The sequence below is a fragment of the Taudactylus pleione genome, unplaced genomic scaffold, assembly GCF_031769625.1.
Source record: "Taudactylus pleione unplaced genomic scaffold, aTauple2 ptg001907l, whole genome shotgun sequence".
NCBI classification, from domain to species: domain Eukaryota; kingdom Metazoa; phylum Chordata; class Amphibia; order Anura; family Myobatrachidae; genus Taudactylus; species Taudactylus pleione.
The window spans coordinates 655397-668034 of NW_028286304.1; positions in this window are offsets into that span (position 1 = coordinate 655397).

Consider the following 12638-nt stretch of genomic DNA (forward strand, 5'->3'; position numbering starts at 1 on the left):
CACCGCACTATGGGGCGCTGGTCTCTTCCTCCCCCTTATCTTATATATAATATATGTGTGTTATACCTGCTAGGGTGTGTATGTGTGTGATAGGGTTACATAACCAGTGTATACACTGTACTCCCATATACAGAGAACATAGTTGTTATTATTACCAGTTACTATCAGTAACACCGCACTATGGGGCGCTGGTCTCTTCCTCCCCCTTATCTTATATATAATATATGTGTGTTATACCTGCTAGGGTGTGTATGTGTGTGATAGGGTTACATAACCAGCGTATACACTGCACTCCCATATACAGAGAACATAGTTATTATTACCAGTTACTATCAGTAACACCGCACTATGGGGCGCTGGTCTCTTCCTCCCCCTTATCTTATATATAATATATGTGTGTTATACCTGCTAGGGTGTGTATGTGTGTGATAGGGTTACATAACCAGTGTATACACTGTACTCCCATATACAGAGAACATAGTTATTATTACCAGTTACTATCAGTAACACCGCACTATGGGGCGCTGGTCTCTTCCTCCCCCTATTATCTTATATATAATATATGTGTGTTATACCTGCTAGGGTGTGTATGTGTGTGATAGGGTTACATAACCAGCGTATACACTGCACTCCCATATACAGAGAACATAGTTATTATTACCAGTTACTATCAGTAACACCGCACTATGGGGCGCTGGTCTCTTCCTCCCCCTTATCTTATATATAATATATGTGTGTTATACCTGCTAGGGTGTGTATGTGTGTGATAGGGTTACATAACCAGCGTATACACTGCACTCCCATATACAGAGAACATAGTTATTATTACCAGTTACTATCAGTAACACCGCACTATGGGGCGCTGGTCTCTTCCTCCCCCTTATCTTATATATAATATATGTGTGTTATACCTGCTAGGGTGTGTATGTGTGTGATAGGGTTACATAACCAGCGTATACACTGTACTCCCATATACAGAGAACATACTTATTATTACCAGTTACTATCAGTAACACCGCACTATGGGGCGCTGGTCTCTTCCTCCCCCTCTTATCTTATATATAATATATGTGTGTTATACCTGCTAGGGTGTGTATGTGTGTGATAGGGTTACATAACCAGCGTATACACTGCACTCCCATATACAGAGAACATAGTTATTATTACCAGTTACTATCAGTAACACCGCACTATGGGGCGCTGGTCTCTTCCTCCCCCTTATCTTATATATAATATATGTGTGTTATACCTGCTAGGGTGTGTATGTGTGTGATAGGATTACATAACCAGCGTATACACTGTACTCCCATATACAGAGAACATAGTTATTATTACCAGTTACTATCAGTAACACCGCACTATGGGGCGTTGGTCTCTTCCTCCCCCTCTTATCTTATATATAATATATGTGTGTTATACCTGCTAGGGTGTGTATGTGTGTGATAGGGTTACATAACCAGCGTATACACTGCACTCCCATATACAGAGAACATACTTATTATTACCAGTTACTATCAGTAACACCGCACTATGGGGCGCTGGTCTCTTCCTCCCCCTTATCTTATATATAATATATGTGTGTTATACCTGCTAGGGTGTGTATGTGTGTGATAGGGTTACATAACCAGCGTATACACTGCACTCCCATATACAGAGAACATACTTATTATTACCAGTTACTATCAGTAACACCGCACTATGGGGCGCTGGTCTCTTCCTCCCCCTTATCTTATATATAATATATGTGTGTTATACCTGCTAGGGTGTGTATGTGTGTGATAGGGTTACATAACCAGTGTATACACTGTACTCCCATATACAGAGAACATAGTTATTATTACCAGTTACTATCAGTAACACCGCACTATGGGGCGCTGGTCTCTTCCTCCCCCTCTTATCTTATATATAATATATGTGTGTTATACCTGCTAGGGTGTGTATGTGTGTGATAGGGTTACATAACCAGCGTATACACTGTACTCCCATATACAGAGAACATACTTATTATTACCAGTTACTATCAGTAACACCGCACTATGGGGCGCTGGTCTCTTCCTCCCCCTTATCTTATATATAATATATGTGTGTTATACCTGCTAGGGTGTGTATGTGTGTGATAGGGTTACATAACCAGCGTATACACTGCACTCCCATATACAGAGAACATAGTTATTATTACCAGTTACTATCAGTAACACCGCACTATGGGGCGCTGGTCTCTTCCTCCCCCTCTTATCTTATATATAATATATGTGTGTTATACCTGCTAGGGTGTGTATGTGTGTGATAGGGTTACATAACCAGCGTATACACTGCACTCCCATATACAGAGAACATAGTTATTATTACCAGTTACTATCAGTAACACCGCACTATGGGACGCTGGTCTCTTCCTCCCCCCTTATCTTATATATAATATATGTGTGTTATACCTGCTAGGGTGTGTATGTGTGTGATAGGGTTACATAACCAGCGTATACACTGCACTCCCATATACAGAGAACATAGTTATTATTACCAGTTACTATCAGTAACACCGCACTATGGGGCGCTGGTCTCTTCCTCCCCCTTATCTTATATATAATATATGTGTGTTATACCTGCTAGGGTGTGTATGTGTGTGATAGGGTTACATAACCAGCGTATACACTGTACTCCCATATACAGAGAACATAGTTATTATTACCAGTTACTATCAGTAACACCGCACTATGGGGCGCTGGTCTCTTCCTCCCCCTTATCTTATATATAATATATGTGTGTTATACCTGCTAGGGTGTGTATGTGTGTGATAGGGTTACATAACCAGCGTATACACTGTACTCCCATATACAGAGAACATAGTTATTATTACCAGTTACTATCAGTAACACCGCACTATGGGGCGCTGGTCTCTTCCTCCCCCTCTTATCTTATATATAATATATGTGTGTTATACCTGCTAGGGTGTGTATGTGTGTGATAGGGTTACATAACCAGCGTATACACTGCACTCCCATATACAGAGAACATAGTTATTATTACCAGTTACTATCAGTAACACCGCACTATGGGGCGCTGGTCTCTTCCTCCCCCTTATCTTATATATAATATATGTGTGTTATACCTGCTAGGGTGTGTATGTGTGTGATAGGGTTACATAACCAGCGTATACACTGTACTCCCATATACAGAGAACATAGTTATTATTACCAGTTACTATCAGTAACACCGCACTATGGGGCGCTGGTCTCTTCCTCCCCCTCTTATCTTATATATAATATATGTGTGTTATACCTGCTAGGGTGTGTATGTGTGTGATAGGGTTACATAACCAGTGTATACACTGTACTCCCATATACAGAGAACATAGTTATTATTACCAGTTACTATCAGTAACACCGCACTATGGGGCGCTGGTCTCTTCCTCCCCCTCTTATCTTATATATAATATATGTGTGTTATACCTGCTAGGGTGTGTATGTGTGTGATAGGGTTACATAACCAGCGTATACACTGTACTCCCATATACAGAGAACATAGTTATTATTACCAGTTACTATCAGTAACACCGCACTATGGGGCGCTGGTCTCTTCCTCCCCCTCTTATCTTATATATAATATATGTGTGTTATACCTGCTAGGGTGTGTATGTGTGTGATAGGGTTACATAACCAGCGTATACACTGTACTCCCATATACAGAGAACATAGTTATTATTACCAGTTACTATCAGTAACACCGCACTATGGGGCGCTGGTCTCTTCCTCCCTCTTATCTTATATATAATATATGTGTGTTATACCTGCTAGGGTGTGTATGTGTGTGATAGGGTTACATAACCAGTGTATACACTGTACTCCCATATACAGAGAACATAGTTATTATTACCAGTTACTATCAGTAACACCGCACTATGGGGCGCTGGTCTCTTCCTCCCCCTTATCTTATATATAATATATGTGTGTTATACCTGCTAGGGTGTGTATGTGTGTGATAGGGTTACATAACCAGTGTATACACTGTACTCCCATATACAGAGAACATAGTTATTATTACCAGTTACTATCAGTAACACCGCACTATGGGGCGCTGGTCTCTTCCTCCCCCTCTTATCTTATATATAATATATGTGTGTTATACCTGCTAGGGTGTGTATGTGTGTGATAGGGTTACATAACCAGTGTATACACTGTACTCCCATATACAGAGAACATAGTTATTATTACCAGTTACTATCAGTAACACCGCACTATGGGGCGCTGGTCTCTTCCTCCCCCTTATCTTATATATAATATATGTGTGTTATACCTGCTAGGGTGTGTATGTGTGTGATAGGGTTACATAACCAGCGTATACACTGCACTCCCATATACAGAGAACATACTTATTATTACCAGTTACTATCAGTAACACCGCACTATGGGGCGCTGGTCTCTTCCTCCCCCTTATCTTATATATAATATATGTGTGTTATACCTGCTAGGGTGTGTATGTGTGTGATAGGGTTACATAACCAGTGTATACACTGTACTCCCATATACAGAGAACATAGTTATTATTACCAGTTACTATCAGTAACACCGCACTATGGGGCGCTGGTCTCTTCCTCCCCCTTATCTTATATATAATATATGTGTGTTATACCTGCTAGGGTGTGTATGTGTGTGATAGGGTTACATAACCAGTGTATACACTGTACTCCCATATACAGAGAACATACTTATTATTACCAGTTACTATCAGTAACACCGCACTATGGGGCGCTGGTCTCTTCCTCCCCCTTATCTTATATATAATATATGTGTGTTATACCTGCTAGGGTGTGTATGTGTGTGATAGGGTTACATAACCAGCGTATACACTGCACTCCCATATACAGAGAACATAGTTATTATTACCAGTTACTATCAGTAACACCGCACTATGGGGCGCTGGTCTCTTCCTCCCCCTTATCTTATATATAATATATGTGTGTTATACCTGCTAGGGTGTGTATGTGTGTGATAGGGTTACATAACCAGTGTATACACTGTACTCCCATATACAGAGAACATAGTTATTATTACCAGTTACTATCAGTAACACCGCACTATGGGGCGCTGGTCTCTTCCTCCCCCTCTTATCTTATATATAATATATGTGTGTTATACCTGCTAGGGTGTGTATGTGTGTGATAGGGTTACATAACCAGCGTATACACTGTACTCCCATATACAGAGAACATAGTTATTATTACCAGTTACTATCAGTAACACCGCACTATGGGGCGCTGGTCTCTTCCTCCCCCTCTTATCTTATATATAATATATGTGTGTTATACCTGCTAGGGTGTGTATGTGTGTGATAGGGTTACATAACCAGCGTATACACTGCACTCCCATATACAGAGAACATAGTTATTATTACCACTTACTATCAGTAACACCGCACTATGGGGCGCTGGTCTCTTCCTCCCCCTTATCTTATATATAATATATGTGTGTTATACCTGCTAGGGTGTGTATGTGTGTGATAGGGTTACATAACCAGCGTATACACTGTACTCCCATATACAGAGAACATAGTTATTATTACCAGTTACTATCAGTAACACCGCACTATGGGGCGCTGGTCTCTTCCTCCCCCTCTTATATATAATATATGTGTGTTATACCTGCTAGGGTGTGTATGTGTGTGATAGGGTTACATAACCAGCGTATACACTGTACTCCCATATACAGAGAACATAGTTATTATTACCAGTTACTATCAGTAACACCGCACTATGGGGCGCTGGTCTCTTCCTCCCCCTCTTATCTTATATATAATATATGTGTGTTATACCTGCTAGGGTGTGTATGTGTGTGATAGGGTTACATAACCAGCGTATACACTGTACTCCCATATACAGAGAACATAGTTATTATTACCAGTTACTATCAGTAACACCGCACTATGGGGCGCTGGTCTCTTCCTCCCCCTCTTATCTTATATATAATATATGTGTGTTATACCTGCTAGGGTGTGTATGTGTGTGATAGGGTTACATAACCAGCGTATACACTGCACTCCCATATACAGAGAACATAGTTATTATTACCAGTTACTATCAGTAACACCGCACTATGGGGCGCTGGTCTCTTCCTCCCCCTTATCTTATATATAATATATGTGTGTTATACCTGCTAGGGTGTGTATGTGTGTGATAGGGTTACATAACCAGCGTATACACTGCACTCCCATATACAGAGAACATACTTATTATTACCAGTTACTATCAGTAACACCGCACTATGGGGCGCTGGTCTCTTCCTCCCCCTCTTATCTTATATATAATATATGTGTGTTATACCTGCTAGGGTGTGTATGTGTGTGATAGGGTTACATAACCAGTGTATACACTGTACTCCCATATACAGAGAACATAGTTATTATTACCAGTTACTATCAGTAACACCGCACTATGGGGCGCTGGTCTCTTCCTCCCCCTCTTATCTTATATATAATATATGTGTGTTATACCTGCTAGGGTGTGTATGTGTGTGATAGGGTTACATAACCAGCGTATACACTGTACTCCCATATACAGAGAACATACTTATTATTACCAGTTACTATCAGTAACACCGCACTATGGGGCGCTGGTCTCTTCCTCCCTCTTATCTTATATATAATATATGTGTGTTATACCTGCTAGGGTGTGTATGTGTGTGATAGGGTTACATAACCAGTGTATACACTGTACTCCCATATACAGAGAACATAGTTATTATTACCAGTTACTATCAGTAACACCGCACTATGGGGCGCTGGTCTCTTCCTCCCCCTTATCTTATATATAATATATGTGTGTTATACCTGCTAGGGTGTGTATGTGTGTGATAGGGTTACATAACCAGCGTATACACTGTACTCCCATATACAGAGAACATAGTTATTATTACCAGTTACTATCAGTAACACCGCACTATGGGACGCTGGTCTCTTCCTCCCCCTCTTATCTTATATATAATATATGTGTGTTATACCTGCTAGGGTGTGTATGTGTGTGATAGGGTTACATAACCAGCGTATACACTGTACTCCCATATACAGAGAACATAGTTATTATTACCAGTTACTATCAGTAACACCGCACTATGGGGCGCTGGTCTCTTCCTCCCCCTCTTATCTTATATATAATATATGTGTGTTATACCTGCTAGGGTGTGTATGTGTGTGATAGGGTTACATAACCAGCGTATACACTGTACTCCCATATACAGAGAACATAGTTATTATTACCAGTTACTATCAGTACCACCGCACTATGGGGCGCTGGTCTCTTCCTCCCCCTCTTATCTTATATATAATATATGTGTGTTATACCTGCTAGGGTGTGTATGTGTGTGATAGGGTTACATAACCAGCGTATACACTGTACTCCCATATACAGAGAACATAGTTATTATTACCAGTTACTATCAGTAACACCGCACTATGGGGCGCTGGTCTCTTCCTCCCCCTTATCTTATATATAATATATGTGTGTTATACCTGCTAGGGTGTGTATGTGTGTGATAGGGTTACATAACCAGCGTATACACTGCACTCCCATATACAGAGAACATAGTTATTATTACCAGTTACTATCAGTAACACCGCACTATGGGACGCTGGTCTCTTCCTCCCCCTTATCTTATATATAATATATGTGTGTTATACCTGCTAGGGTGTGTATGTGTGTGATAGGGTTACATAACCAGCGTATACACTGTACTCCCATATACAGAGAACATAGTTATTATTACCAGTTACTATCAGTAACACCGCACTATGGGGCGCTGGTCTCTTCCTCCCCCTTATCTTATATATAATATATGTGTGTTATACCTGCTAGGGTGTGTATGTGTGTGATAGGGTTACATAACCAGCGTATACACTGCACTCCCATATACAGAGAACATAGTTATTATTACCAGTTACTATCAGTAACACCGCACTATGGGGCGCTGGTCTCTTCCTCCCCCTTATCTTATATATAATATATGTGTGTTATACCTGCTAGGGTGTGTATGTGTGTGATAGGGTTACATAACCAGCGTATACACTGCACTCCCATATACAGAGAACATAGTTATTATTACCAGTTACTATCAGTAACACCGCACTATGGGGCGCTGGTCTCTTCCTCCCCCTTATCTTATATATAATATATGTGTGTTATACCTGCTAGGGTGTGTATGTGTGTGATAGGGTTACATAACCAGTGTATACACTGCACTCCCATATACAGAGAACATACTTATTATTACCAGTTACTATCAGTAACACCGCACTATGGGGCGCTGGTCTCTTCCTCCCCCTTATCTTATATATAATATATGTGTGTTATACCTGCTAGGGTGTGTATGTGTGTGATAGGGTTACATAACCAGCGTATACACTGCACTCCCATATACAGAGAACATAGTTATTATTACCAGTTACTATCAGTAACACCGCACTATGGGGCGCTGGTCTCTTCCTCCCCCTTATCTTATATATAATATATGTGTGTTATACCTGCTAGGGTGTGTATGTGTGTGATAGGGTTACATAACCAGCGTATACACTGTACTCCCATATACAGAGAACATACTTATTATTACCAGTTACTATCAGTAACACCGCACTATGGGACGCTGGTCTCTTCCTCCCCCTCTTATCTTATATATAATATATGTGTGTTATACCTGCTAGGGTGTGTATGTGTGTGATAGGGTTACATAACCAGCGTATACACTGTACTCCCATATACAGAGAACATAGTTATTATTACCAGTTACTATCAGTAACACCGCACTATGGGGCGCTGGTCTCTTCCTCCCCCTCTTATCTTATATATAATATATGTGTGTTATACCTGCTAGGGTGTGTATGTGTGTGATAGGGTTACATAACCAGCGTATACACTGTACTCCCATATACAGAGAACATAGTTATTATTACCAGTTACTATCAGTAACACCGCACTATGGGACGCTGGTCTCTTCCTCCCCCTTATCTTATATATAATATATGTGTGTTATACCTGCTAGGGTGTGTATGTGTGTGATAGGGTTACATAACCAGTGTATACACTGTACTCCCATATACAGAGAACATAGTTATTATTACCAGTTACTATCAGTAACACCGCACTATGGGGCGCTGGTCTCTTCCTCCCCCTTATCTTATATATAATATATGTGTGTTATACCTGCTAGGGTGTGTATGTGTGTGATAGGGTTACATAACCAGCGTATACACTGTACTCCCATATACAGAGAACATACTTATTATTACCAGTTACTATCAGTAACACCGCACTATGGGGCGCTGGTCTCTTCCTCCCCCTCTTATCTTATATATAATATATGTGTGTTATACCTGCTAGGGTGTGTATGTGTGTGATAGGGTTACATAACCAGCGTATACACTGTACTCCCATATACAGAGAACATAGTTATTATTACCAGTTACTATCAGTAACACCGCACTATGGGGCGCTGGTCTCTTCCTCCCCCTCTTATCTTATATATAATATATGTGTGTTATACCTGCTAGGGTGTGTATGTGTGTGATAGGGTTACATAACCAGCGTATACACTGTACTCCCATATACAGAGAACATAGTTATTATTACCAGTTACTATCAGTAACACCGCACTATGGGGCGCTGGTCTCTTCCTCCCCCTTATCTTATATATAATATATGTGTGTTATACCTGCTAGGGTGTGTATGTGTGTGATAGGGTTACATAACCAGCGTATACACTGCACTCCCATATACAGAGAACATAGTTATTATTACCAGTTACTATCAGTAACACCGCACTATGGGGCGCTGGTCTCTTCCTCCCCCTCTTATCTTATATATAATATATGTGTGTTATACCTGCTAGGGTGTGTATGTGTGTGATAGGGTTACATAACCAGTGTATACACTGTACTCCCATATACAGAGAACATAGTTATTATTACCAGTTACTATCAGTAACACCGCACTATGGGACGCTGGTCTCTTCCTCCCCCTTATCTTATATATAATATATGTGTGTTATACCTGCTAGGGTGTGTATGTGTGTGATAGGGTTACATAACCAGCGTATACACTGTACTCCCATATACAGAGAACATAGTTATTATTACCAGTTACTATCAGTAACACCGCACTATGGGGCGCTGGTCTCTTCCTCCCCCCCTTATTTTATATATAATATATGTGTGTTATACCTGCTAGGGTGTGTATGTGTGTGATAGGGTTACATAACCAGCGTATACACTGCACTCCCATATACAGAGAACATACTTATTATTACCAGTTACTATCAGTAACACCGCACTATGGGGCGCTGGTCTCTTCCTCCCCCTCTTATCTTATATATAATATATGTGTGTTATACCTGCTAGGGTGTGTATGTGTGTGATAGGGTTACATAACCAGCGTATACACTGTACTCCCATATACAGAGAACATAGTTATTATTACCAGTTACTATCAGTAACACCGCACTATGGGGCGCTGGTCTCTTCCTCCCCCTTATCTTATATATAATATATGTGTGTTATACCTGCTAGGGTGTGTATGTGTGTGATAGGGTTACATAACCAGCGTATACACTGTACTCCCATATACAGAGAACATAGTTATTATTACCAGTTACTATCAGTAACACCGCACTATGGGGCGCTGGTCTCTTCCTCCCCCTTATCTTATATATAATATATGTGTGTTATACCTGCTAGGGTGTGTATGTGTGTGATAGGGTTACATAACCAGTGTATACACTGCACTCCCATATACAGAGAACATAGTTATTATTACCAGTTACTATCAGTAACACCGCACTATGGGGCGCTGATCTCTTCCTCCCCCTCTTATCTTATATATAATATATGTGTGTTATACCTGCTAGGGTGTGTATGTGTGTGATAGGGTTACATAACCAGTGTATACACTGCACTCCCATATACAGAGAACATAGTTATTATTACCAGTTACTATCAGTAACACCGCACTATGGGGCGCTGGTCTCTTCCTCCCCCTTATCTTATATATAATATATGTGTGTTATACCTGCTAGGGTGTGTATGTGTGTGATAGGGTTACATAACCAGCGTATACACTGTACTCCCATATACAGAGAACATAGTTATTATTACCAGTTACTATCAGTAACACCGCACTATGGGGCGCTGGTCTCTTCCTCCCCCTTATCTTATATATAATATATGTGTGTTATACCTGCTAGGGTGTGTATGTGTGTGATAGGGTTACATAACCAGTGTATACACTGTACTCCCATATACAGAGAACATAGTTATTATTACCAGTTACTATCAGTAACACCGCACTATGGGGCGCTGGTCTCTTCCTCCCCCTCTTATCTTATATATAATATATGTGTGTTATACCTGCTAGGGTGTGTATGTGTGTGATAGGGTTACATAACCAGCGTATACACTGTACTCCCATATACAGAGAACATAGTTATTATTACCAGTTACTATCAGTAACACCGCACTATGGGGCGCTGGTCTCTTCCTCCCCCGCTTATCTTATATATAATATATGTGTGTTATACCTGCTAGGGTGTGTATGTGTGTGATAGGGTTACATAACCAGCGTATACACTGTACTCCCATATACAGAGAACATAGTTATTATTACCAGTTACTATCAGTAACACCGCACTATGGGGCGCTGGTCTCTTCCTCCCCCTTATCTTATATATAATATATGTGTGTTATACCTGCTAGGGTGTGTATGTGTGTGATAGGGTTACATAACCAGTGTATACACTGTACTCCCATATACAGAGAACATAGTTATTATTACCAGTTACTATCAGTAACACCGCACTATGGGGCGCTGGTCTCTTCCTCCCCCTCTTATCTTATATATAATATATGTGTGTTATACCTGCTAGGGTGTGTATGTGTGTGATAGGGTTACATAACCAGTGTATACACTGTACTCCCATATACAGAGAACATAGTTATTATTACCAGTTACTATCAGTAACACCGCACTATGGGGCGCTGGTCTCTTCCTCCCCCTCTTATCTTATATATAATATATGTGTGTTATACCTGCTAGGGTGTGTATGTGTGTGATAGGGTTACATAACCAGCGTATACACTGCACTCCCATATACAGAGAACATACTTATTATTACCAGTTACTATCAGTAACACCGCACTATGGGGCGCTGGTCTCTTCCTCCCCCTTATCTTATATATAATATATGTGTGTTATACCTGCTAGGGTGTGTATGTGTGTGATAGGGTTACATAACCAGCGTATACACTGTACTCCCATATACAGAGAACATAGTTATTATTACCAGTTACTATCAGTAACACCGCACTATGGGGCGCTGGTCTCTTCCTCCCCCTTATCTTATATATAATATATGTGTGTTATACCTGCTAGGGTGTGTATGTGTGTGATAGGGTTACATAACCAGCGTATACACTGCACTCCCATATACAGAGAACATAGTTATTATTACCAGTTACTATCAGTAACACCGCACTATGGGGCGCTGGTCTCTTCCTCCCCCTTATCTTATATATAATATATGTGTGTTATACCTGCTAGGGTGTGTATGTGTGTGATAGGGTTACATAACCAGCGTATACACTGCACTCCCATATACAGAGAACATACT